Source organism: Narcine bancroftii, chromosome 2 (genome assembly GCF_036971445.1).
Source record: "Narcine bancroftii isolate sNarBan1 chromosome 2, sNarBan1.hap1, whole genome shotgun sequence".
Taxonomy (NCBI): domain Eukaryota; kingdom Metazoa; phylum Chordata; class Chondrichthyes; order Torpediniformes; family Narcinidae; genus Narcine; species Narcine bancroftii.
The window spans coordinates 260,784,511-260,811,346 of record NC_091470.1 but is presented as its reverse complement, the minus strand read 5'-3'; positions in this window follow the sequence as shown (position 1 = coordinate 260,811,346).

Sequence of the window (26,836 nt, the reverse complement as noted above, 5' to 3'; positions counted from 1 at the left end):
AATCAGAGGCCTGGAATCAGAGGCCGGGAATCAGAGGTGGGGAAACAGACGCGGGGAATCAGATATGGGGAATCAGAGGTGGGGAATCAGAGTTTGAGAATCAGAGGCAGGGAATCAGAGGCGGGGTATCAGAGCTGGGGAATCAGAGGCGGGGAATCAGAATTGGGGAATCAGAGATGGGGAATCAGAGATGGGGAATCAGAGGCGGGGAATCAGACGCAGGGAATCAGAGGTGGTGAATCAGAGATGGGGATTCAGAGGCGGGGAATCAGAGGCAGGGAATCAGACGCGGGGAATCAGAGGCGGGGAATCATAGCTGGCGAATCAGAGGCGGGGAATCAGAGTTGGGGAAACAGAGGCGGGGTATCAGATATGGGGAATCAGAGGTGGGGAATCAGAGGTGATGAATCAGAGATGGGGATTCAGAGGCGGGGAATCAGAGGCAGGGAATCAGATATGGGGAAACAGAGGCGGGGAATCAGAGGCTTGGAATCGTATGTGCAGAATCAGAGATGGGTAATCTGAGCTGGGGAATCAGAGTCCGGGAATCAGATATGGGGAAACAGAGGCGCGGAATCAGAGGCGGGGAAACAGAGGCGGGTAATCAGATATGGGGAATCAGAGGTGGTGAATCAGAGGCGGGGAATCAGAGGCGGGGAATCAGAGGCAGGGTATCAGAGGCAGGGAATCAGATGTCGGGAATCAGAGATGGGGAATCAGAGGCAGGGAATCAGAATCAGAAGCGGGGAATCAGAGGCCGGGAATCAGAGGCCGGGAATCAGAGGCCTGGAATCAGAGGCCGGGAATCAGAGGTGGGGAAACAGACGCGGGGAATCAGATATGGGGAATCAGAGGTGGGGAAGCAGAGGTTGAGAATCAGAGGCAGGGAATCAGAGGCGGGGTATCAGAGCTGGGGAATCAGAGGCGGGGAATCAGAATTGGGGAATCAGAGATGGGGAATCAGAGGCGGGGAATAAGACGCAGGGAATCAGAGGTGGTGAATCAGAGATGGGGATTCAGAGGCGGGGAATCAGAGGCAGGGAATCAGACGCGGGGAATCAGAGGCGGGGAATCATAGCTGGCGAATCAGAGGCGGGGAATCAGAGTTGGGGAATCAGAAGCGGAGAATCAGATATGGGGAATCAGAGGCGGGGAATCAGAGTCGGGGAAACAGAGGCGGGGTATCAGATATGGGGAATCAGAGGTGGGGAATCAGAGGTGATGAATCAGAGATGGGGAATCAGAGGAGGGGAATCAGAGGCAGGGAATCAGACGCGGGGAATCAGAGGTGGGGAATCAGAGCTGGGGAATCAGAGGCAGGGAATCAGAGGCAGGGAATCAGACGCGGGGTATCAGAGGCGGGGAAGCAGAGCTGGGGAATCAGAGGCGGGGAATCAGAGTTGGGGAATCAGAGGCGGCGAATCAGATATGGGGAAACAGAGTCAGAGAATCAGAGGCTGGGAAACAGAGGCGGAGAATCAGATATAGGGAATCAGAGGTGGGTAATCGAGGGTTGTGAATCAGAGGTAGGGAATCAGACGCGGGGAATCAGAGGCGGGGTATCAGAGGCAGGGAATCGGATGTGCGGAATCAGAGCTGGGGAATCAGAGGTGGGGAATCAGAGTCCGGGAATGAGATATGGGGAAACAGAGGCGGGGAATCAGATATGGGGAATCAGAGGTGGTGAATCAGAGGTGGTGATTCAGAGATGGGGAATCAGAGGCGGGGAATCAGAGGCAGGGAATCAGATGCGGGGAATCAGAGGTGGGGAATCAGAGCTGGGGAATCAGAGGCGGGGAATCAGAGGCAGGGAATCAGACGCGGGGTATCAGAGGCGGGGAATCAGAGCTGGGGAATCAGAAGTGGGGAATCAGATATGGGGAAACAGAGTCGGAGAATCAGAGGCTGGGAAGCAGAGGCGGAGAATATGATATAGGGAATCAGAGGTGGGGAATCATAGATTGGGAATCAGAGGTAAGGAATCAGACACGGGGAAACAGAGGCGGGGAATCAGATGCAGGGAATCGGATGTGCGGAATCAGAGATGGGGAATCAGAGGCGTGGAATCAGAGGCGGGGCATCAGAGATGGGGAATCAGAGGCGGGGAATCAGACGCAGGGAATCAGAGGTGGTGAATCAGAGATGGGGATTCTGAGGCGGGGAATCAGAGGCAGGGAATCAGACGCGGGGAATCAGAGGCGGGGAATCATAGCTGGCAAATCAGAGGCGGGGAATCAGAGTTGGGGAATCAGAAGCGGAGAATCAGATATGTGGAATCAGAGGCGGGGAATCAGAGTCAGGGAAACAGAGGCGGGGAATCAGATATGGGGAATCAGAGGTGGGGAATCAGAGGTGATGAATCAGAGATGGGGAATCAGAGGCGGGGAATCAGAGGCAGGGAATCAGACGTGGGGAATCAGAGGTGGGGAATCAGAGCTGGGGATCAGAGGTGGGGAATCAGAGGCAGGGAATCAGATGCGGGGTATCAGAGGCGGGGAATCAGAGCTGGGGAATCAGAGGCGGGGAATCAGAGTTGGGGAATCAGAGGTGGGGAATCAGATATGGGGAAACAGAGTCAGAGAATCAGAGGCTGGGGAACAGAGGCGGAGGATCAGATATAGGGAATCAGAGGTGGGGAATCATAGATTGGGAATCAGAGGTAAGGAATCAGACGCGGGGAATCAGAGGCGGGGAATCAGAGGCAGGGAATCGGATGTGCGGAATCAGAGATGGGGAATCAGAGGTGGGGAATCAGAATCCGGGAATCAGATATGGGGAAACAGAGGCGGGGAATCAGAGGCGGGGAAACAGAGGCGGGGCATCAGATATGGGGAATCTGAGGTGGGGAATCAGAGGTTGGGAATCAGAGGCGGGGAATCAAAGGTGGGGATCAGAGGCAGTGAATCAGAGGCATGGAATGAGATGTGGGGAATCAGAGATGGGAATCAGAGGCAGGGAATCAGAATCGGAAGCGGGGAATCAGAGGCCGGGAATCAGAGGCCGGCAATCAGAGGCCGGGGATCAGAGGCCGGGAATCAGAGGCCGGGAATCAGAGGTGGGGACTCAGAGTCCAGGAATCAGAGGCGGGGAATCTGAGGCGGGGAAACATAGGCGGGGAATCAGATATGGGGAATCAGAGGTGGGGAATCAGAGGTGGTGAATCAGAGATGGTGAACCAGAGGCGGGGAATCAGAGGCGGGGAATCAGACGCGGGGAATCAGAGGCGGGGAATCAGAGCTGGGGAATCAGAGGCGGGGAATCAGAGTTGGGGAATCAGAGGCGGGGAATCAGATATGGGGAATCAGAGGCGGGGAATCAGAGGCGGGGAATCAGAGGCAGGGAATCAGAGATTAGGAATCAGAGGCAGGGCATCAGAGGCAGGGAATCAGACGCGGTGTATCAGAGGTGGGGAATTAGAGCTGGGGAATCAGGGGCAGGGAATCAGAGTTGGGGAATCAGAGGCGGGGAATCAGATATGGGGAAACAGAGGCGGGGAATCAGAGGCTGGGAAACAGAGGCGGAGAATCAGATATAGGGAATCAGAGGTGGGGAATCATAGGTTGGGAATCAGAGGTAGGGAATCAGATGCAGGGAATCAGAGGCGGGGAATCAGAGGCAGGGAATCGGATGTGCAGAATCAGAGATGGGTAATCTGAGCTGGGGAATCAGAGTCCGGGAATCAGATATGGGGAAACAGAGGCGCGGAATCAGAGGCGGGGAAACAGAGGCGGGTAATCAGATATAGGGAATCAGAGGTGGGGAATCAGAGGCGGGGAATCAGAGGCAGGGAATCAGAGGCAGGGTATCAGAGGCAGGGAATCAGATGTGGGGTATCAGAGATGGGGAATCAGAGGCAGGGAATCAGAATCAGAAGCGGGGAATCAGAGGCCGGGAATCAGAGGCCGGGAATCAGAGGCCTGGAATCAGAGGCCGGGAATCAGAGGTGGGGAAACAGACGCGGGGAATCAGATATGGGGAATCAGAGGTGGGGAATCAGAGTTTGAGAATCAGAGGCAGGGAATCAGAGGCGGGGTATCAGAGCTGGGGAATCAGAGGCGGGGAATCAGAATTGGGGAATCAGAGATTGGGAATCAGAGATGGGGAATCAGAGGCGGGGAATCAGACGCAGGGAATCAGAGGTGGTGAATCAGAGATGGGGATTCAGAGGCGGGGAATCAGAGGCAGGGAATCAGACGCGGGGAATCAGAGGCGGGGAATCATAGCTGGCGAATCAGAGGCGGGGAATCAGAGTTGTGGAAACAGAGGCGGGGTATCAGATATGGGGAATCAGAGGTGGGGAATCAGAGGTGATGAATCAGAGATGGGGAATCAGAGGCGGGGAATCAGAGGCAGGGAATCAGACGCGGGGAATCAGAGGTGGGGTATCAGAGCTGGGGAATCAGAGGCAGGGAATCAGAGGCAGGGAATCAGACGCGGGGTATCAGAGGCGGGGAATCAGAGCTGGGGAATCAGAGGCGGGGAATCAGAGTTGGGGAATCAGAGGCGGGGAATCAGATATGGGGAAACAGAGTCAGAGAATCAGAGGCTGGGAAACAGAGGCGGAGAATCAGATATAGGGAATCAGAGGTGGGGAATCAAGGGTTGTGAATCAGAGGTAGGGAATCAGACGCGGGGAATCAGAGGCGGGGAATCAGAGGCAGGGAATCGGATGTGCGGAATCAGAGCTGGGGAATCAGAGGTGGGGAATCAGAGTCCGGGAATGAGATATGGGGAAACAGAGGCGGGGAATCAGATATGGGGAATCAGAGGTGGTGAATCAGAGGTGGTGATTCAGAGATGGGGAATCAGAGGCGGGGAATCAGAGGCAGGGAATCAGACGCGGGGAATCAGAGGTGGGGAATCAGAGCTGGGGAATCAGAGGCGGGGAATCAGAGGCAGGGAATCAGACGCGGTGTATCAGAGGCAGGGAATCAGAGCTGGGGAATCAGAGGTGGGGAATCAGATATGGGGAAACAGAGTCGGAGAATCAGAGGCTGGGAAACAGAGGCGGAGAATATGATATAGGGAATCAGAGGTGGGGAATCATAGATTGGGAATCAGAGTTAAGGAATCAGACGCGGGGAATCAGAGGCGGGGAATCAGAGGCAGGGAATCGGATGTGCGGAATCAGAGATGGGGAAACAGAGGCGGGGAATCAGAGGCGGGGAATCAGAGGCGGGGCATCAGAGATGGGGAATCAGAGGCGGGGAATCAGACGCAGGGAATCAGAGGTGGTGAATCAGAGATGGGTATTCAGAGGCGGGGAATCAGAGGCAGGGAATCAGACGCGGGGAATCAGAGGTGGGGAATCAGAGGTGGTGAATCAGAAATGGTGAATCAGAGGCGGGGAATCAGAGGCGGGGAATCAGACGCGGGGAATCAGAGGCGGGGAATCAGAGCTGGGGAATCAGAGGCGGGGAATCAGAGTTGGGGAATCAGAGGCGGGGAATCAGATATGGGGAATCAGAGGCGGGGAATCAGAGGCGGGGAATCAGAGGCAGGGAATCAGAGATTAGGAATCAGAGGCAGGGCATCAGAGGCAGGGAATCAGACGCGGTGTATCAGAGGTGGGGAATTAGAGCTGGGGAATCAGGGGCAGGGAATCAGAGTTGGGGAATCAGAGGCGGGGAATCAGATATGGGGAAACAGAGGCGGGGAATCAGAGGCTGGGAAACAGAGGCGGAGAATCAGATATAGGGAATCAGAGGTGGGGAATCATAGGCGGGGAATCAGAGGCAGGGAATCGGATGTGCAGAATCAGAGATGGGTAATCTGAGCTGGGGAATCAGAGTCCGGGAATCAGATATGGGGAAACAGAGGCGCGGAACCAGAGGCGGGGAAACAGAGGCGGGTAATCAGATATAGGGAATCAGAGGTGGGGAATCAGAGGCGGGGAATCAGAGGCCGGGAATCAGAGGCCGGGAATCAGAGGCCTGGAATCAGAGGCCGGGAATCAGAGGTGGGGAAACAGACGCAGGGAATCAGATATGGGGAATCAGAGGTGGGGAATCAGAGTTTGAGAATCAGAGGCAGGGAATCAGAGGCGGGGTATCAGAGCTGGGGAATCAGAGGCGGGGAATCAGAATTGGGGAATCAGAGATGGGGAATCAGAGATGGGGATTCAGAGGCGGGGAATCAGAGGCAGGGAATCAGACGCGGGGAATCAGAGGCGGGGAATCATAGCTGGGGAATCAGAGGCGGGGAATCAGAGTTGGGGAATCAGAGGTGGGGTATCAGATATGGGTAATCAGAGGTGGGGAATCAGAGGTGATGAATCAGAGATGGTGAATCAGAGGCGGGGAATCAGAGGCGGGGAATCAGACGCGGGGAATCAGAGGCGGGGAATCAGAGCTGGGGAATCAGAGGCGGGGAATCAGAGTTGGGGAATCAGAGGCGGGGAATCAGATATGGGGAATCAGAGGTGGGGAATCAGAGGCGGGGAATCAGAGGCAGGGAATCAGAGATTAGGAATCAGAGGCAGGGCATCAGAGGCAGGGAATCAGACGCGGTGTATCAGAGGTGGGGAATTAGAGCTGGGGAATCAGGGGCAGGGAATCAGAGTTGGGGAATCAGAGGCGGGGAATCAGATATGGGGAAACAGAGGCGGGGAATCAGAGGCTGGGAATCGTATGTGCAGAATCAGAGATGGGTAATCTGAGCTGGGGAATCAGAGTCCGGGAATCAGATATGGGGAAACAGAGGCGCGGAATCAGAGGCGGGGAAACAGAGGCGGGTAATCAGATATGGGGAATCAGAGGTGGTGAATCAGAGGCGGGGAATCAGAGGCGGGGAATCAGAGGCAGGGTATCAGAGGCAGGGAATCAGATGTCGGGAATCAGAGATGGGGAATCAGAGGCAGGGAATCAGAATCAGAAGCGGGGAATCAGAGGCCGGGAATCAGAGGCCGGGAATCAGAGGCCTGGAATCAGAGGCCGGGAATCAGAGGTGGGGAAACAGACGCGGGGAATCAGATATGGGGAATCAGAGGTGGGGAATCAGAGGTTGAGAATCAGAGGCAGGGAATCAGAGGCGGGGTATCAGAGCTGGGGAATCAGAGGCGGGGAATCAGAATTGGGGAATCAGAGATGGGGAATCAGAGGCGGGGAATAAGACGCAGGGAATCAGAGGTGGTGAATCAGAGATGGGGATTCAGAGGCGGGGAATCAGAGGCAGGGAATCAGACGCGGGGAATCAGAGGCGGGGAATCATAGCTGGCGAATCAGAGGCGGGGAATCAGAGTTGGGGAATCAGAAGCGGAGAATCAGATATGGGGAATCAGAGGCGGGGAATCAGAGTCGGGGAAACAGAGGCGGGGTATCAGATATGGGGAATCAGAGGTGGGGAATCAGAGGTGATGAATCAGAGATGGGGAATCAGAGGAGGGGAATCAGAGGCAGGGAATCAGACGCGGGGAATCAGAGGTGGGGAATCAGAGGTGGGGAATCAGAGTCCGGGAATGAGATATGGGGAAACAGAGGCGGGGAATCAGATATGGGGAATCAGAGGTGGTGAATCAGAGGTGGTGATTCAGAGATGGGGAATCAGAGGCGGGGAATCAGAGGCAGGGAATCAGACGCGGGGAATCAGAGGTGGGGAATCAGAGCTGGGGAATCAGAGGCGGGGAATCAGAGGCAGGGAATCAGACGCGGTGTATCAGAGGCAGGGAATCAGAGCTGGGGAATCAGAGGTGGGGAATCAGATATGGGGAAACAGAGTCGGAGAATCAGAGGCTGGGAAACAGAGGCGGAGAATATGATATAGGGAATCAGAGGTGGGGAATCATAGATTGGGAATCAGAGTTAAGGAATCAGACGCGGGGAATCAGAGGCGGGGAATCAGAGGCAGGGAATCGGATGTGCGGAATCAGAGATGGGGAAACAGAGGCGGGGAATCAGAGGCCGGGAATCAGAGGCGGGGCATCAGAGATGGGGAATCAGAGGCGGGGAATCAGACGCAGGGAATCAGAGGTGGTGAATCAGAGATGGGTATTCAGAGGCGGGGAATCAGAGGCAGGGAATCAGACGCGGGGAATCAGAGGTGGGGAATCAGAGGTGGTGAATCAGAAATGGTGAATCAGAGGCGGGGAATCAGAGGCGGGGAATCAGACGCGGGGAATCAGAGGCGGGGAATCAGAGCTGGGGAATCAGAGGCGGGGAATCAGAGTTGGGGAATCAGAGGCGGGGAATCAGATATGGGGAATCAGAGGCGGGGAATCAGAGGCGGGGAATCAGAGGCAGGGAATCAGACGCGGGGAATCAGAGGTGGGGAATCAGAGCTGGGGAATCAGAGGCAGGGAATCAGAGGCAGGGAATCAGACGCGGGGTATCAGAGGCGGGGAATCAGAGGCAGGGAATCGGATGTGCAGAATCAGAGATGGGTAATCTGAGCTGGGGAATCAGAGTCCGGGAATCAGATATGGGGAAACAGAGGCGCGGAATCAGAGGCGGGGAAACAGAGGCGGGTAATCAGATATAGGGAATCAGAGGTGGGGAATCAGAGGCGGGGAATCAGAGGCCGGGAATCAGAGGCCGGGAATCAGAGGCCTGGAATCAGAGGCCGGGAATCAGAGGTGGGGAAACAGACGCAGGGAATCAGATATGGGGAATCAGAGGTGGGGAATCAGAGTTTGAGAATCAGAGGCAGGGAATCAGAGGCGGGGTATCAGAGCTGGGGAATCAGAGGCGGGGAATCAGAATTGGGGAATCAGAGATGGGGAATCAGAGATGGGGATTCAGAGGCGGGGAATCAGAGGCAGGGAATCAGACGCGGGGAATCAGAGGCGGGGAATCATAGCTGGCGAATCAGAGGCGGGGAATCAGAGTTGGGGAATCAGAAGCGGAGAATCAGATATGGGGAATCAGAGGCGGGGAATCAGAGTCGGGGAAACAGAGGTGGGGTATCAGATATGGGTAATCAGAGGTGGGGAATCAGAGGTGATGAATCAGAGATGGTGAATCAGAGGCGGGGAATCAGAGGCGGGGAATCAGACGCGGGGAATCAGAGGCGGGGAATCAGAGCTGGGGAATCAGAGGCGGGGAATCAGAGTTGGGGAATCAGAGGCGGGGAATCAGATATGGGGAATCAGAGGTGGGGAATCAGAGGCGGGGAATCAGAGGCAGGGAATCAGAGATTAGGAATCAGAGGCAGGGCATCAGAGGCAGGGAATCAGACGCGGTGTATCAGAGGTGGGGAATTAGAGCTGGGGAATCAGGGGCAGGGAATCAGAGTTGGGGAATCAGAGGCGGGGAATCAGATATGGGGAAACAGAGGCGGGGAATCAGAGGCTGGGAATCGTATGTGCAGAATCAGAGATGGGTAATCTGAGCTGGGGAATCAGAGTCCGGGAATCAGATATGGGGAAACAGAGGCGCGGAATCAGAGGCGGGGAAACAGAGGCGGGTAATCAGATATGGGGAATCAGAGGTGGTGAATCAGAGGCGGGGAATCAGAGGCGGGGAATCAGAGGCAGGGTATCAGAGGCAGGGAATCAGATGTCGGGAATCAGAGATGGGGAATCAGAGGCAGGGAATCAGAATCAGAAGCGGGGAATCAGAGGCCGGGAATCAGAGGCCGGGAATCAGAGGCCTGGAATCAGAGGCCGGGAATCAGAGGTGGGGAAACAGACGCGGGGAATCAGATATGGGGAATCAGAGGTGGGGAATCAGAGGTTGAGAATCAGAGGCAGGGAATCAGAGGCGGGGTATCAGAGCTGGGGAATCAGAGGCGGGGAATCAGAATTGGGGAATCAGAGATGGGGAATCAGAGGCGGGGAATAAGACGCAGGGAATCAGAGGTGGTGAATCAGAGATGGGGATTCAGAGGCGGGGAATCAGAGGCAGGGAATCAGACGCGGGGAATCAGAGGCGGGGAATCATAGCTGGCGAATCAGAGGCGGGGAATCAGAGTTGGGGAATCAGAAGCGGAGAATCAGATATGGGGAATCAGAGGCGGGGAATCAGAGTCGGGGAAACAGAGGCGGGGTATCAGATATGGGGAATCAGAGGTGGGGAATCAGAGGTGATGAATCAGAGATGGGGAATCAGAGGAGGGGAATCAGAGGCGGGGAATCAGAGGCGGGGCATCAGAGATGGGGAATCAGAGGCGGGGAATCAGACGCAGGGAATCAGAGGTGGTGAATCAGAGATGGGTATTCAGAGGCGGGGAATCAGAGGCAGGGAATCAGACGCGGGGAATCAGAGGTGGGGAATCAGAGGTGGTGAATCAGAAATGGTGAATCAGAGGCGGGGAATCAGAGGCGGGGAATCAGACGCGGGGAATCAGAGGCGGGGAATCAGAGCTGGGGAATCAGAGGCGGGGAATCAGAGTTGGGGAATCAGAGGCGGGGAATCAGATATGGGGAATCAGAGGCGGGGAATCAGAGGCGGGGAATCAGAGGCAGGGAATCAGAGATTAGGAATCAGAGGCAGGGCATCAGAGGCAGGGAATCAGACGCGGTGTATCAGAGGTGGGGAATTAGAGCTGGGGAATCAGGGGCAGGGAATCAGAGTTGGGGAATCAGAGGCGGGGAATCAGATATGGGGAAACAGAGGCGGGGAATCAGAGGCTGGGAAACAGAGGCGGAGAATCAGATATAGGGAATCAGAGGTGGGGAATCATAGGCGGGGAATCAGAGGCAGGGAATCGGATGTGCAGAATCAGAGATGGGTAATCTGAGCTGGGGAATCAGAGTCCGGGAATCAGATATGGGGAAACAGAGGCGCGGAACCAGAGGCGGGGAAACAGAGGCGGGTAATCAGATATAGGGAATCAGAGGTGGGGAATCAGAGGCGGGGAATCAGAGGCCGGGAATCAGAGGCCGGGAATCAGAGGCCTGGAATCAGAGGCCGGGAATCAGAGGTGGGAAAACAGACGCAGGGAATCAGATATGGGGAATCAGAGGTGGGGAATCAGAGTTTGAGAATCAGAGGCAGGGAATCAGAGGCGGGGTATCAGAGCTGGGGAATCAGAGGCGGGGAATCAGAATTGGGGAATCAGAGATGGGGAATCAGAGATGGGGATTCAGAGGCGGGGAATCAGAGGCAGGGAATCAGACGCGGGGAATCAGAGGCGGGGAATCATAGCTGGGGAATCAGAGGCGGGGAATCAGAGTTGGGGAATCAGAGGTGGGGTATCAGATATGGGTAATCAGAGGTGGGGAATCAGAGGTGATGAATCAGAGATGGTGAATCAGAGGCGGGGAATCAGAGGCGGGGAATCAGACGCGGGGAATCAGAGGCGGGGAATCAGAGCTGGGGAATCAGAGGCGGGGAATCAGAGTTGGGGAATCAGAGGCGGGGAATCAGATATGGGGAATCAGAGGTGGGGAATCAGAGGCGGGGAATCAGAGGCAGGGAATCAGAGATTAGGAATCAGAGGCAGGGCATCAGAGGCAGGGAATCAGACGCGGTGTATCAGAGGTGGGGAATTAGAGCTGGGGAATCAGGGGCAGGGAATCAGAGTTGGGGAATCAGAGGCGGGGAATCAGATATGGGGAAACAGAGGCGGGGAATCAGAGGCTGGGAATCGTATGTGCAGAATCAGAGATGGGTAATCTGAGCTGGGGAATCAGAGTCCGGGAATCAGATATGGGGAAACAGAGGCGCGGAATCAGAGGCGGGGAAACAGAGGCGGGTAATCAGATATGGGGAATCAGAGGTGGTGAATCAGAGGCGGGGAATCAGAGGCGGGGAATCAGAGGCAGGGTATCAGAGGCAGGGAATCAGATGTCGGGAATCAGAGATGGGGAATCAGAGGCAGGGAATCAGAATCAGAAGCGGGGAATCAGAGGCCGGGAATCAGAGGCCGGGAATCAGAGGCCTGGAATCAGAGGCCGGGAATCAGAGGTGGGGAAACAGACGCGGGGAATCAGATATGGGGAATCAGAGGTGGGGAATCAGAGGTTGAGAATCAGAGGCAGGGAATCAGAGGCGGGGTATCAGAGCTGGGGAATCAGAGGCGGGGAATCAGAATTGGGGAATCAGAGATGGGGAATCAGAGGCGGGGAATAAGACGCAGGGAATCAGAGGTGGTGAATCAGAGATGGGGATTCAGAGGCGGGGAATCAGAGGCAGGGAATCAGACGCGGGGAATCAGAGGCGGGGAATCATAGCTGGCGAATCAGAGCGGGGAATCAGAGTTGGGGAATCAGAAGCGGAGAATCAGATATGGGGAATCAGAGGCGGGGAATCAGAGTCGGGGAAACAGAGGCGGGGTATCAGATATGGGGAATCAGAGGTGGGGAATCAGAGGTGATGAATCAGAGATGGGGAATCAGAGGAGGGGAATCAGAGGCAGGGAATCAGACGCGGGGAATCAGAGGTGGGGAATCAGAGGTGGGGAATCAGAGTCCGGGAATGAGATATGGGGAAACAGAGGCGGGGAATCAGATATGGGGAATCAGAGGTGGTGAATCAGAGGTGGTGATTCAGAGATGGGGAATCAGAGGCGGGGAATCAGAGGCAGGGAATCAGACGCGGGGAATCAGAGGTGGGGAATCAGAGCTGGGGAATCAGAGGCGGGGAATCAGAGGCAGGGAATCAGACGCGGTGTATCAGAGGCAGGGAATCAGAGCTGGGGAATCAGAGGTGGGGAATCAGATATGGGGAAACAGAGTCGGAGAATCAGAGGCTGGGAAACAGAGGCGGAGAATATGATATAGGGAATCAGAGGTGGGGAATCATAGATTGGGAATCAGAGTTAAGGAATCAGACGCGGGGAATCAGAGGCGGGGAATCAGAGGCAGGGAATCGGATGTGCGGAATCAGAGATGGGGAAACAGAGGCGGGGAATCAGAGGCCGGGAATCAGAGGCGGGGCATCAGAGATGGGGAATCAGAGGCGGGGAATCAGACGCAGGGAATCAGAGGTGGTGAATCAGAGATGGGTATTCAGAGGCGGGGAATCAGAGGCAGGGAATCAGACGCGGGGAATCAGAGGTGGGGAATCAGAGGTGGTGAATCAGAAATGGTGAATCAGAGGCGGGGAATCAGAGGCGGGGAATCAGACGCGGGGAATCAGAGGCGGGGAATCAGAGCTGGGGAATCAGAGGCGGGGAATCAGAGTTGGGGAATCAGAGGCGGGGAATCAGATATGGGGAATCAGAGGCGGGGAATCAGAGGCGGGGAATCAGAGGCAGGGAATCAGACGCGGGGAATCAGAGGTGGGGAATCAGAGCTGGGGAATCAGAGGCAGGGAATCAGAGGCAGGGAATCAGACGCGGGGTATCAGAGGCGGGGAATCAGAGGCAGGGAATCGGATGTGCAGAATCAGAGATGGGTAATCTGAGCTGGGGAATCAGAGTCCGGGAATCAGATATGGGGAAACAGAGGCGCGGAATCAGAGGCGGGGAAACAGAGGCGGGTAATCAGATATAGGGAATCAGAGGTGGGGAATCAGAGGCGGGGAATCAGAGGCCGGGAATCAGAGGCCGGGAATCAGAGGCCTGGAATCAGAGGCCGGGAATCAGAGGTGGGGAAACAGACGCAGGGAATCAGATATGGGGAATCAGAGGTGGGGAATCAGAGTTTGAGAATCAGAGGCAGGGAATCAGAGGCGGGGTATCAGAGCTGGGGAATCAGAGGCGGGGAATCAGAATTGGGGAATCAGAGATGGGGAATCAGAGATGGGGATTCAGAGGCGGGGAATCAGAGGCAGGGAATCAGACGCGGGGAATCAGAGGCGGGGAATCATAGCTGGCGAATCAGAGGCGGGGAATCAGAGTTGGGGAATCAGAAGCGGAGAATCAGATATGGGGAATCAGAGGCGGGGAATCAGAGTCGGGGAAACAGAGGTGGGGTATCAGATATGGGTAATCAGAGGTGGGGAATCAGAGGTGATGAATCAGAGATGGTGAATCAGAGGCGGGGAATCAGAGGCGGGGAATCAGACGCGGGGAATCAGAGGCGGGGAATCAGAGCTGGGGAATCAGAGGCGGGGAATCAGAGTTGGGGAATCAGAGGCGGGGAATCAGATATGGGGAATCAGAGGTGGGGAATCAGAGGCGGGGAATCAGAGGCAGGGAATCAGAGATTAGGAATCAGAGGCAGGGCATCAGAGGCAGGGAATCAGACGCGGTGTATCAGAGGTGGGGAATTAGAGCTGGGGAATCAGGGGCAGGGAATCAGAGTTGGGGAATCAGAGGCGGGGAATCAGATATGGGGAAACAGAGGCGGGGAATCAGAGGCTGGGAATCGTATGTGCAGAATCAGAGATGGGTAATCTGAGCTGGGGAATCAGAGTCCGGGAATCAGATATGGGGAAACAGAGGCGCGGAATCAGAGGCGGGGAAACAGAGGCGGGTAATCAGATATGGGGAATCAGAGGTGGTGAATCAGAGGCGGGGAATCAGAGGCGGGGAATCAGAGGCAGGGTATCAGAGGCAGGGAATCAGATGTCGGGAATCAGAGATGGGGAATCAGAGGCAGGGAATCAGAATCAGAAGCGGGGAATCAGAGGCCGGGAATCAGAGGCCGGGAATCAGAGGCCTGGAATCAGAGGCCGGGAATCAGAGGTGGGGAAACAGACGCGGGGAATCAGATATGGGGAATCAGAGGTGGGGAATCAGAGGTTGAGAATCAGAGGCAGGGAATCAGAGGCGGGGTATCAGAGCTGGGGAATCAGAGGCGGGGAATCAGAATTGGGGAATAAGAGATGGGGAATCAGAGGCGGGGAATAAGACGCAGGGAATCAGAGGTGGTGAATCAGAGATGGGGATTCAGAGGCGGGGAATCAGAGGCAGGGAATCAGACGCGGGGAATCAGAGGCGGGGAATCATAGCTGGCGAATCAGAGGCGGGGAATCAGAGTTGGGGAATCAGAAGCGGAGAATCAGATATGGGGAATCAGAGGCGGGGAATCAGAGTCGGGGAAACAGAGGCGGGGTATCAGATATGGGGAATCAGAGGTGGGGAATCAGAGGTGATGAATCAGAGATGGGGAATCAGAGGAGGGGAATCAGAGGCAGGGAATCAGACGCGGGGAATCAGAGGTGGGGAATCAGAGGTGGGGAATCAGAGTCCGGGAATGAGATATGGGGAAACAGAGGCGGGGAATCAGATATGGGGAATCAGAGGTGGTGAATCAGAGGTGGTGATTCAGAGATGGGGAATCAGAGGCGGGGAATCAGAGGCAGGGAATCAGACGCGGGGAATCAGAGGTGGGGAATCAGAGCTGGGGAATCAGAGGCGGGGAATCAGAGGCAGGGAATCAGACGCGGTGTATCAGAGGCAGGGAATCAGAGCTGGGGAATCAGAGGTGGGGAATCAGATATGGGGAAACAGAGTCGGAGAATCAGAGGCTGGGAAACAGAGGCGGAGAATATGATATAGGGAATCAGAGGTGGGGAATCATAGATTGGGAATCAGAGTTAAGGAATCAGACGCGGGGAATCAGAGGCGGGGAATCAGAGGCAGGGAATCGGATGTGCGGAATCAGAGATGGGGAAACAGAGGCGGGGAATCAGAGGCCGGGAATCAGAGGCGGGGCATCAGAGATGGGGAATCAGAGGCGGGGAATCAGACGCAGGGAATCAGAGGTGGTGAATCAGAGATGGGTATTCAGAGGCGGGGAATCAGAGGCAGGGAATCAGACGCGGGGAATCAGAGGTGGGGAATCAGAGGTGGTGAATCAGAAATGGTGAATCAGAGGCGGGGAATCAGAGGCGGGGAATCAGACGCGGGGAATCAGAGGCGGGGAATCAGAGCTGGGGAATCAGAGGCGGGGAATCAGAGTTGGGGAATCAGAGGCGGGGAATCAGATATGGGGAATCAGAGGCGGGGAATCAGAGGCGGGGAATCAGAGGCAGGGAATCAGACGCGGGGAATCAGAGGTGGGGAATCAGAGCTGGGGAATCAGAGGCAGGGAATCAGAGGCAGGGAATCAGACGCGGGGTATCAGAGGCGGGGAAGCAGAGCTGGGGAATCAGAGGCGGGGAATCAGAGTTGGGGAATCAGAGGCGGCGAATCAGATATGGGGAAACAGAGTCAGAGAATCAGAGGCTGGGAAACAGAGGCGGAGAATCAGATATAGGGAATCAGAGGTGGGTAATCGAGGGTTGTGAATCAGAGGTAGGGAATCAGACGCGGGGAATCAGAGGCGGGGTATCAGAGGCAGGGAATCGGATGTGCGGAATCAGAGCTGGGGAATCAGAGGTGGGGAATCAGAGTCCGGGAATGAGATATGGGGAAACAGAGGCGGGGAATCAGATATGGGGAATCAGAGGTGGTGAATCAGAGGTGGTGATTCAGAGATGGGGAATCAGAGGCGGGGAATCAGAGGCAGGGAATCATATGCGGGGAATCAGAGGTGGGGAATCAGAGCTGGGGAATCAGAGGCGGGGAATCAGAGGCAGGGAATCAGACGCGGGGTATCAGAGGCGGGGAATCAGAGCTGGGGAATCAGAAGTGGGGAATCAGATATGGGGAAACAGAGTCGGAGAATCAGAGGCTGGGAAGCAGAGGCGGAGAATATGATATAGGGAATCAGAGGTGGGGAATCATAGATTGGGAATCAGAGGTAAGGAATCAGACACGGGGAATCAGAGGCGGGGAATCAGATGCAGGGAATCGGATGTGCGGAATCAGAGATGGGGAATCAGAGGTGAGGAATCAGAATCCGGGAATCAGATATGGGGAAACAGAGGCGGGGAATCAGAGGCGTGGAATCAGAGGCGGGGCATCAGAGATGGGGAATCAGAGGCGGGGAATCAGACGCAGGGAATCAGAGGTGGTGAATCAGAGATGGGGATTCTGAGGCGGGGAATCAGAGGCAGGGAATCAGACGCGGGGAATCAGAGGCGGGGAATCATAGCTGGCAAATCAGAGGCGGGGAATCAGAGTTGGGGAATCAGAAGCGGAGAATCAGATATGTGGAATCAGAGGCGGGGAATCAGAGTCAGGGAAACAGAGGCGGGGAATCAGATATGGGGAATCAGAGGTGGGGAATCAGAGGTGATGAATCAGAGATGGGGAATCAGAGGCGGGGAATCAGAGGCAGGGAATCAGACGTGGGGAATCAGAGGTGGGGAATCAGAGCTGGGGATCAGAGGCGGGGAATCAGAGGCAGGGAATCAGATGCGGGGTATCAGAGGCGGGGAATCAGAGCTGGGGAATCAGAGGCGGGGAATCAGAGTTGGGGAATCAGAGGTGGGGAATCAGATATGGGGAAACAGAGTCAGAGAATCAGAGGCTGGGGAACAGAGGCGGAGGATCAGATATAGGGAATCAGATGTGGGGAATCATAGATTGGGAATCAGAGGTAAGGAATCAGACGCGGGGAATCAGAGGCGGGGAATCAGAGGCAGGGAATCGGATGTGCGGAATCAGAGATGGGGAATCAGAGGTGGGGAATCAGAATCCGGGAATCAGATATGGGGAAACAGAGGCGGGGAATCAGAGGCGGGGAAACAGAGGCGGGGCATCAGATATGGGGAATCTGAGGTGGGGAATCAGAGGTTGGGAATCAGAGGCGGGGAATCAAAGGTGGGGATCAGAGGCAGTGAATCAGAGGCATGGAATGAGATGTGGGGAATCAGAGATGGGAATCAGAGGCAGGGAATCAGAATCGGAAGCGGGGAATCAGAGGCCGGGAATCAGAGGCCGGCAATCAGAGGCCGGGGATCAGAGGCCGGGAATCAGAGGCCGGGAATCAGAGGTGGGGACTCAGAGTCCGGGAATCAGAGGCGGGGAATCTGAGGCGGGGAAACATAGGCGGGGAATCAGATATGGGGAATCAGAGGTGGGGAATCAGAGGTGGTGAATCAGAGATGGTGAATCAGAGGCGGGGAATCAGAGGCGGGGAATCAGACGCGGGGAATCAGAGGCGGGGAATCAGAGCTGGGGAATCAGAGGCGGGGAATCAGAGTTGGGGAATCAGAGGCGGGGAATCAGATATGGGGAATCAGAGGCGGGGAATCAGAGGCGGGGAATCAGAGGCAGGGAATCAGAGATTAGGAATCAGAGGCAGGGCATCAGAGGCAGGGAATCAGACGCGGTGTATCAGAGGTGGGGAATTAGAGCTGGGGAATCAGGGGCAGGGAATCAGAGTTGGGGAATCAGAGGCGGGGAATCAGATATGGGGAAACAGAGGCGGGGAATCAGAGGCTGGGAAACAGAGGCGGAGAATCAGATATAGGGGATCAGAGGTGGGGAATCATAGGTTGGGAATCAGAGGTAGGGAATCAGATGCAGGGAATCAGAGGCGGGGAATCAGAGGCAGGGAATCGGATGTGCAGAATCAGAGATGGGTAATCTGAGCTGGGGAATCAGAGTCCGGGAATCAGATATGGGGAAACAGAGGCGCGGAATCAGAGGCGGGGAAACAGAGGCGGGTAATCAGATATAGGGAATCAGAGGTGGGGAATCAGAGGCGGGGAATCAGAGGCGGGGAATCAGAGGCAGGGTATCAGAGGCAGGGAATCAGATGTGGGGTATCAGAGATGGGGAATCAGAGGCAGGGAATCAGAATCAGAAGCGGGGAATCAGAGGTGGGGAAACAGACGCGGGGAATCAGATATGGGGAATCAGAGGTGGGGAATCAGAGTTTGAGAATCAGAGGCAGGGAATCAGAGGCGGGGTATCAGAGCTGGGGAATCAGAGGCGGGGAATCAGAATTGGGGAATCAGAGATGGGGAATCAGAGATGGGGAATCAGAGGCGGGGAATCAGACGCAGGGAATCAGAGGTGGTGAATCAGAGATGGGGATTCAGAGGCGGGGAATCAGAGGCAGGGAATCAGACGCGGGGAATCAGAGGCGGGGAATCATAGCTGGCGAATCAGAGGCGGGGAATCAGAGTTGGGGAAACAGAGGCGGGGTATCAGATATGGGGAATCAGAGGTGGGGAATCAGAGGTGATGAATCAGAGATGGGGAATCAGAGGCGGGGAATCAGAGGCAGGGAATCAGACGCGGGGAATCAGAGGTGGGGTATCAGAGCTGGGGAATCAGAGGCAGGGAATCAGAGGCAGGGAATCAGACGCGGGGTATCAGAGGCGGGGAATCAGAGCTGGGGAATCAGAGGCGGGGAATCAGAGTTGGGGAATCAGAGGCGGGGAATCAGATATGGGGAAACAGAGTCAGAGAATCAGAGGCTGGGAAACAGAGGCGGAGAATCAGATATAGGGAATCAGAGGTGGGGAATCAAGGGTTGTGAATCAGAGGTAGGGAATCAGACGCGGGGAATCAGAGGCGGGGAATCAGAGGCAGGGAATCGGATGTGCGGAATCAGAGCAGGGGAATCAGAGGTGGGGAATCAGAGTCCGGGAATGAGATATGGGGAAACAGAGGCGGGGAATCAGATATGGGGAATCAGAGGTGGTGAATCAGAGGTGGTGATTCAGAGATGGGGAATCAGAGGCGGGGAATCAGAGGCAGGGAATCAGACGCGGGGAATCAGAGGTGGGGAATCAGAGCTGGGGAATTAGAGGCGGGGAATCAGAGGCAGGGAATCAGACGCGGTGTATCAGAGGCAGGGAATCAGAGCTGGGGAATCAGAGGTGGGGAATCAGATATGGGGAAACAGATTCGGAGAATCAGAGGCTGGGAAACAGAGGCGGAGAATATGATATAGGGAATCAGAGGTGGGGAATCATAGATTGGGAATCAGAGTTAAGGAATCAGACGCGGGGAATCAGAGGCGGGGAATCAGAGGCAGGGAATCGGATGTGCGGAATCAGAGATGGGGAAACAGAGGCGGGGAATCAGAGGCGGGGAATCAGAGGCGGGGCATCAGAGATGGGGAATCAGAGGCGGGGAATCAGACGCAGGGAATCAGAGGTGGTGAATCAGAGATGGGTATTCAGAGGCGGGGAATCAGAGGCAGGGAATCAGACGCGGGGAATCAGAGGCGGGGAATCATAGCTGGCGAATCAGAGGCGGGGAATCAGAGTTGGGGAATCAGAAGCGGAGAATCAGATATGGGGAATCAGAGGCGGGGAATCAGAGTCGGGGAAACAGAGGCGGGGAATCAGATATGGGGAATCAGAGGTGGGGAATCAGAGGTGATGAATCAGAGATGGGGAATCAGAGGCGGGGAATCAGAGGCAGGGAATCAGACGTGGGGAATAAGAGGTGGGGAATCAGAGCTGTGGATCAGAGGCGGGGAATCAGAGGCAGGGAATCAGATGCGGGGTATCAGAGGCGGGGAATCAGAGCTGGGGAATCAGAGGCAGGGAATCAGAGTTGGGGAATCAGAGGTGGGGAATCAGATATGGGGAAACAGAGTCAGAGAATCAGAGGCTGGGAAACAGAGGTGGAGAATCAGATATAGGGAATCAGAGGTGGGGAATCATAGATTGGGAATCAGAGGTAAGGAATCAGACGCGGGGAATCAGAGGCGGGGAATCAGAGGCAGGGAATCGGATGTGCGGAATCAGAGATGGGGAATCAGAGGTGGGGAATCAGAATCCGGCAATCAGATATGTTGAAACAGAGGCGGGGAATCAGAGGCGGGGAAACAGAGGCGGGGCATCAGATATGGGGAATCAGAGGTGGGGAATCAGAGGTTGGGAATCAGAGGCGGGGAATCAAAGGTGGTGATCAGAGGCAGGGAATCAGAGGCATGGAATCAGATGTGGGGAATCAGAGATGGGGAATCAGAGGCAGGGAATCAGAATCAGAAGCGGGGAATCAGTGGCCGGGAATCAGAGGCCAGGAATCAGAGGCAGGGAATCAGACGCGGGGAATCAGAGGCGGGGAATCATAGCTGGCGAATCAGATTCGGGGAATCAGAGTTGGGGAATCAGAAGCGGAGAATCAGATATGGGGAATCAGAGGCGGGGAATCAGAGTCGGGGAAACAGAGGCGGGGTATCAGATATGGGGAATCAGAGGTGGGGAATCAGAGGTGATGAATCAGAGATGGGGAATCAGAGGAGGGGAATCAGAGGCAGGGAATCAGACGCGGGGAATCAGAGGTGGGGAATCAGAGCTGGGGAATCAGAGGCAGGGAATCAGAGGCAGGGAATCAGACGCGGGGTATCAGAGGCGGGGAATCAGAGCTGGGGAATCAGAGGCGGGGAATCAGAGTTGGGGAATCAGAGGCGGCGAATCAGATATGGGGAAACAGAGTCAGGGAATCAGAGGCTGGGAAACAGAGGCGGAGAATCAGATATAGGGAATCAGAGGTGGGGAATCGAGGGTTGTGAATCAGAGGTAGGGAATCAGACGCGGGGAATCAGAGGCGGGGTATCAGAGGCAGGGAATCGGATGTGCGGAATCAGAGCTGGGGAATCAGAGGTGGGGAATCAGAGTCCGGGAATGAGATATGGGGAATCAGATATGGGGAATCAGAGGTGGTGAATCAGAGGTGGTGATTCAGAGATGGGGAATCAGAGGCGGGGAATCAGAGGCAGGGAATCAGATGCGGGGAATCAGAGGTGGGGAATTAGAGCTGGGGAATCAGAGGCGGGGAATCAGAGGCAGGGAATCAGACGTGGGGTATCAGAGGCGGGGAATCAGAGCTGGGGAATCAGAAGTGGGGAATCAGATATGGGGAAACAGAGTCGGAGAATCAGAGGCTGGGAAATAGAGGCGGAGAATATGATATAGGGAATCAGAGGTGGGGAATCATAGATTGGGAATCAGAGGTAAGGAATCAGACACGGGGAATCAGAGGCGGGGAATCAGAGGCAGGGAATCGGATGTGCGGAATCAGAGATGGGGAATCAGAGGTGAGGAATCAGAATCCGGGAATCAGATATGGGGAAACAGAGGCGGGGAATCAGAGGCGGGGAATCAGAGGCGGGGCATCAGAGATGGGGAATCAGAGGCGGGGAATCAGACGCAGGGAATCAGAGGTGGTGAATCAGAGATGGGGATTCAGAGGCGGGGAATCAGAGGCAGGGAATCAGACGCGGGGAATCAGAGGCGGGGAATCATAGCTGGCGAATCAGAGGTGGGGAATCAGAAGTGGAGAATCAGATATGTGGAATCAGAGGCGGGGAATCAGAGTCAGGGAAACAGAGGCGGGGAATCAGATATGGGGAATCAGAGGTGGGGAATCAGAGGTGATGAATCAGAGATGGGGAATCAGAGGCGTGGAATCAGAGGCAGGGAATCAGACGTGGGGAATCAGAGGTGGGGAATCAGAGCTGGGGATCAGAGGCGGGGAATCAGAGGCAGGGAATCAGATGCGGGGTATCAGAGGCGGGGAATCAGAGCTGGGGAATCAGAGGCGGGGAATCAGAGTTGGGGAATCATAGATTGGGAATCAGAGGTAAGGAATCAGACGCGGGGAATCAGAAGCGGGAAATCAGAGGCAGGGAATCGGATGTGCGGAATCAGAGATGGGGAATCAGAGGTGGGGAATCAGAATCCGGGAATCAGATATGGGGAAACAGAGGCGGGGAATCAGAGGCGGAGAATCAGATATAGGGAATCAGAGGTGGGGAATCATAGATTGGGAATCAGAGGTAAGGAATCAGACGCGGGGAATCAGAAGCGGGGAATCAGAGGCAGGGAATCGGATGTGCGGAATCAGAGATGGGGAATCAGAGGTGGGGAATCAGAATCCGGGAATCAGATATGGGGAAACAGAGGCGGGGAATCAGAGGCGGGGAAACAGAGGCGGGGCATCAGATATGGGGAATCTGAGGTGGGGAATCAGAGGTTGGGAATCAGAGGCGGGGAATCAAAGGTGGGGATCAGAGGCAGGGAATCAGAGGCATGGAATGAGATGTGGGGAATCAGAGATGGGAATCAGAGGCAGGGAATCAGAATCAGAAGCGGGGAATCAGAGGCCGGGAATCAGAGGCCGGCAATAAGAGGCCGGGGATCAGAGGCCGGGAATCAGAGGCCGGGAATCAGAGGTGGGGACTCAGAGTCCGGGAATCAGAGGCGGGGAATCTGAGGCGGGGAAACATAGGCGGGGAATCAGATATGGGGAATCTCAGGTGGGGAATCAGAGGTTGGGAATCAGAGGCGGGGAATCAAAGGTGGGGATCAGAGGCAGTGAATCAGAGGCATGGAATGAGATGTGGGGAATCAGAGATGGGAATCAGAGGCAGGGAATCAGAATCGGAAGCGGGGAATCAGAGGCCGGGAATCAGAGGCCGGCAATCAGAGGCCGGGGATCAGAGGCCGGGAATCAGAGGCCGGGAATCAGAGGTGGGGACTCAGAGTCCGGGAATCAGAGGCGGGGAATCTGAGGTGGGGAAACATAGGCGGGGAATCAGATATGGGGAATCAGAGGTGGGGAATCAGAGGTGGTGAATCAGAGATGGTGAATCAGAGGCGGGGAATCAGAGGCGGGGAATCAGACGCGGGGAATCAGAGGCGGGGAATCAGAGCTGGGGAATCAGAGGCGGGGAATCAGAGTTGGGGAATCAGAGGCGGGGAATCAGATATGGGGAATCAGAGGCGGGGAATCAGAGGCGGGGAATCAGAGGCAGGGAATCAGAGATTAGGAATCAGAGGCAGGGCATCAGAGGCAGGGAATCAGACGCGGTGTATCAGAGGTGGGGAATTAGAGCTGGGGAATCAGGGGCAGGGAATCAGAGTTGGGGAATCAGAGGCGGGGAATCAGATATGGGGAAACAGAGGCGGGGAATCAGAGGCTGGGAAACAGAGGCGGAGAATCAGATATAGGGAATCAGAGGTGGGGAATCATAGGTTGGGAATCAGAGGTAGGGAATCAGATGCAGGGAATCAGAGGCGGGGAATCAGAGGCAGGGAATCGGATGTGCAGAATCAGAGATGGGTAATCTGAGCTGGGGAATCAGAGTCCGGGAATCAGATATGGGGAAACAGAGGCGCGGAATCAGAGGCGGGGAAACAGAGGCGGGTAATCAGATATAGGGAATCAGAGGTGGGGAATCAGAGGCGGGGAATCAGAGGCGGGGAATCAGAGGCAGGGTATCAGAGGCAGGGAATCAGATGTGGGGTATCAGAGATGGGGAATCAGAGGCAGGGAATCAGAATCAGAAGCGGGGAATCAGAGGCCGGGAATCAGAGGCCGGGAATCAGAGGCCTGGAATCAGAGGCCGGGAATCAGAGGTGGGGAAACAGACGCGGGGAATCAGATATGGGGAATCAGAGGTGGGGAATCAGAGTTTGAGAATCAGAGGCAGGGAATCAGAGGCGGGGTATCAGAGCTGGGGAATCAGAGGCGGGGAATCAGAATTGGGGAATCAGAGATGGGGAATCTGAGATGGGGAATCAGAGGCGGGGAATCAGACGCAGGGAATCAGAGGTGGTGAATCAGAGATGGGGATTCAGAGGCAGGGAATCAGAGGAAGGGAATCAGACGCGGGGAATCAGAGGCGGGGAATAATAGCTGGCGAATCAGAGGCGGGGAATCAGAGTTGGGGAATCAGAAGCGGAGAATCAGATATGGGGAATCAGAGGCGGGGAATCAGAGTCGGGGAAACAGAGGCGGGGTATCAGATATGGGGAATCAGAGGTGGGGAATCAGAGGTGATGAATCAGAGATGGGGAATCAGAGGCGGGGAATCAGAGGCAGGGAATCAGACGCGGGGAATCAGAGGTGGGGTATCAGAGCTGGGGAATCAGAGGCAGGGAATCAGAGGCAGGGAATCAGACGCGGGGTATCAGAGGCGGGGAATCAGAGCTGGGGAATCAGAGGCGGGGAATCAGAGTTGGGGAATCAGAGGCGGGGAATCAGATATGGGGAAACAGAGTCAGAGAATCAGAGGTTGGGAAACAGAGGCGGAGAATCAGATATAGGGAATCAGAGGTGGGGAATCAAGGGTTGTGAATCAGAGGTAGGGAATCAGACGCGCGGAATCAGAGGCGGGGAATCAGAGGCAGGGAATCGGATGTGCGGAATCAGAGCTGGGGAATCAGAGGTGGGGAATCAGAGTCCGGGAATGAGATATGGGGAAACAGAGGCGGGGAATCAGATATGGGGAATCAGAGGTGGTGAATCAGACGCGGGGAATCAGAGGCGGGGAATCATAGCTGGCGAATCAGAGGCGGGGAATCAGAGTTGGGGAATCAGAAGCGGAGAATCAGATATGGGGAATCAGAGGCGGGGAATCAGAGTCGGGGAAACAGAGGCGGGGAATCAGATATGGGGAATCAGAGGTGGGGAATCAGAGGTGATGAATCAGAGATGGGGAATCAGAGGCGGGGAATCAGAGGCAGGGAATCAGACGTGGGGAATAAGAGGTGGGGAATCAGAGCTGTGGATCAGAGGCGGGGAATCAGAGGCAGGGAATCAGATGCGGGGTATCAGAGGCGGGGAATCAGAGCTGGGGAATCAGAGGCAGGGAATCAGAGTTGGGGAATCAGAGGTGGGGAATCAGATATGGGGAAACAGAGTCAGAGAATCAGAGGCTGGGAAACAGAGGTGGAGAATCAGATATAGGGAATCAGAGGTGGGGAATCATAGATTGGGAATCAGAGGTAAGGAATCAGACGCGGGGAATCAGAGGCGGGGAATCAGAGGCAGGGAATCGGATGTGCGGAATCAGAGATGGGGAATCAGAGGTGGGGAATCAGAATCCGGCAATCAGATATGTTGAAACAGAGGCGGGGAATCAGAGGCGGGGAAACAGAGGCGGGGCATCAGATATGGGGAATCAGAGGTGGGGAATCAGAGGTTGGGAATCAGAGGCGGGGAATCAAAGGTGGTGATCAGAGGCAGGGAATCAGAGGCATGGAATCAGATGTGGGGAATCAGAGATGGGGAATCAGAGGCAGGGAATCAGAATCAGAAGCGGGGAATCAGTGGCCGGGAATCAGAGGCCAGGAATCAGAGGCAGGGAATCAGACGCGGGGAATCAGAGGCGGGGAATCATAGCTGGCGAATCAGATTCGGGGAATCAGAGTTGGGGAATCAGAAGCGGAGAATCAGATATGGGGAATCAGAGGCGGGGAATCAGAGTCGGGGAAACAGAGGCGGGGTATCAGATATGGGGAATCAGAGGTGGGGAATCAGAGGTGATGAATCAGAGATGGGGAATCAGAGGAGGGGAATCAGAGGCAGGGAATCAGACGCGGGGAATCAGAGGTGGGGAATCAGAGCTGGGGAATCAGAGGCAGGGAATCAGAGGCAGGGAATCAGACGCGGGGTATCAGAGGCGGGGAATCAGAGCTGGGGAATCAGAGGCGGGGAATCAGAGTTGGGGAATCAGAGGCGGCGAATCAGATATGGGGAAACAGAGTCAGGGAATCAGAGGCTGGGAAACAGAGGCGGAGAATCAGATATAGGGAATCAGAGGTGGGGAATCGAGGGTTGTGAATCAGAGGTAGGGAATCAGACGCGGGGAATCAGAGGCGGGGTATCAGAGGCAGGGAATCGGATGTGCGGAATCAGAGCTGGGGAATCAGAGGTGGGGAATCAGAGTCCGGGAATGAGATATGGGGAATCAGATATGGGGAATCAGAGGTGGTGAATCAGAGGTGGTGATTCAGAGATGGGGAATCAGAGGCGGGGAATCAGAGGCAGGGAATCAGATGCGGGGAATCAGAGGTGGGGAATTAGAGCTGGGGAATCAGAGGCGGGGAATCAGAGGCAGGGAATCAGACGTGGGGTATCAGAGGCGGGGAATCAGAGCTGGGGAATCAGAAGTGGGGAATCAGATATGGGGAAACAGAGTCGGAGAATCAGAGGCTGGGAAATAGAGGCGGAGAATATGATATAGGGAATCAGAGGTGGGGAATCATAGATTGGGAATCAGAGGTAAGGAATCAGACACGGGGAATCAGAGGCGGGGAATCAGAGGCAGGGAATCGGATGTGCGGAATCAGAGATGGGGAATCAGAGGTGAGGAATCAGAATCCGGGAATCAGATATGGGGAAACAGAGGCGGGGAATCAGAGGCGGGGAATCAGAGGCGGGGCATCAGAGATGGGGAATCAGAGGCGGGGAATCAGACGCAGGG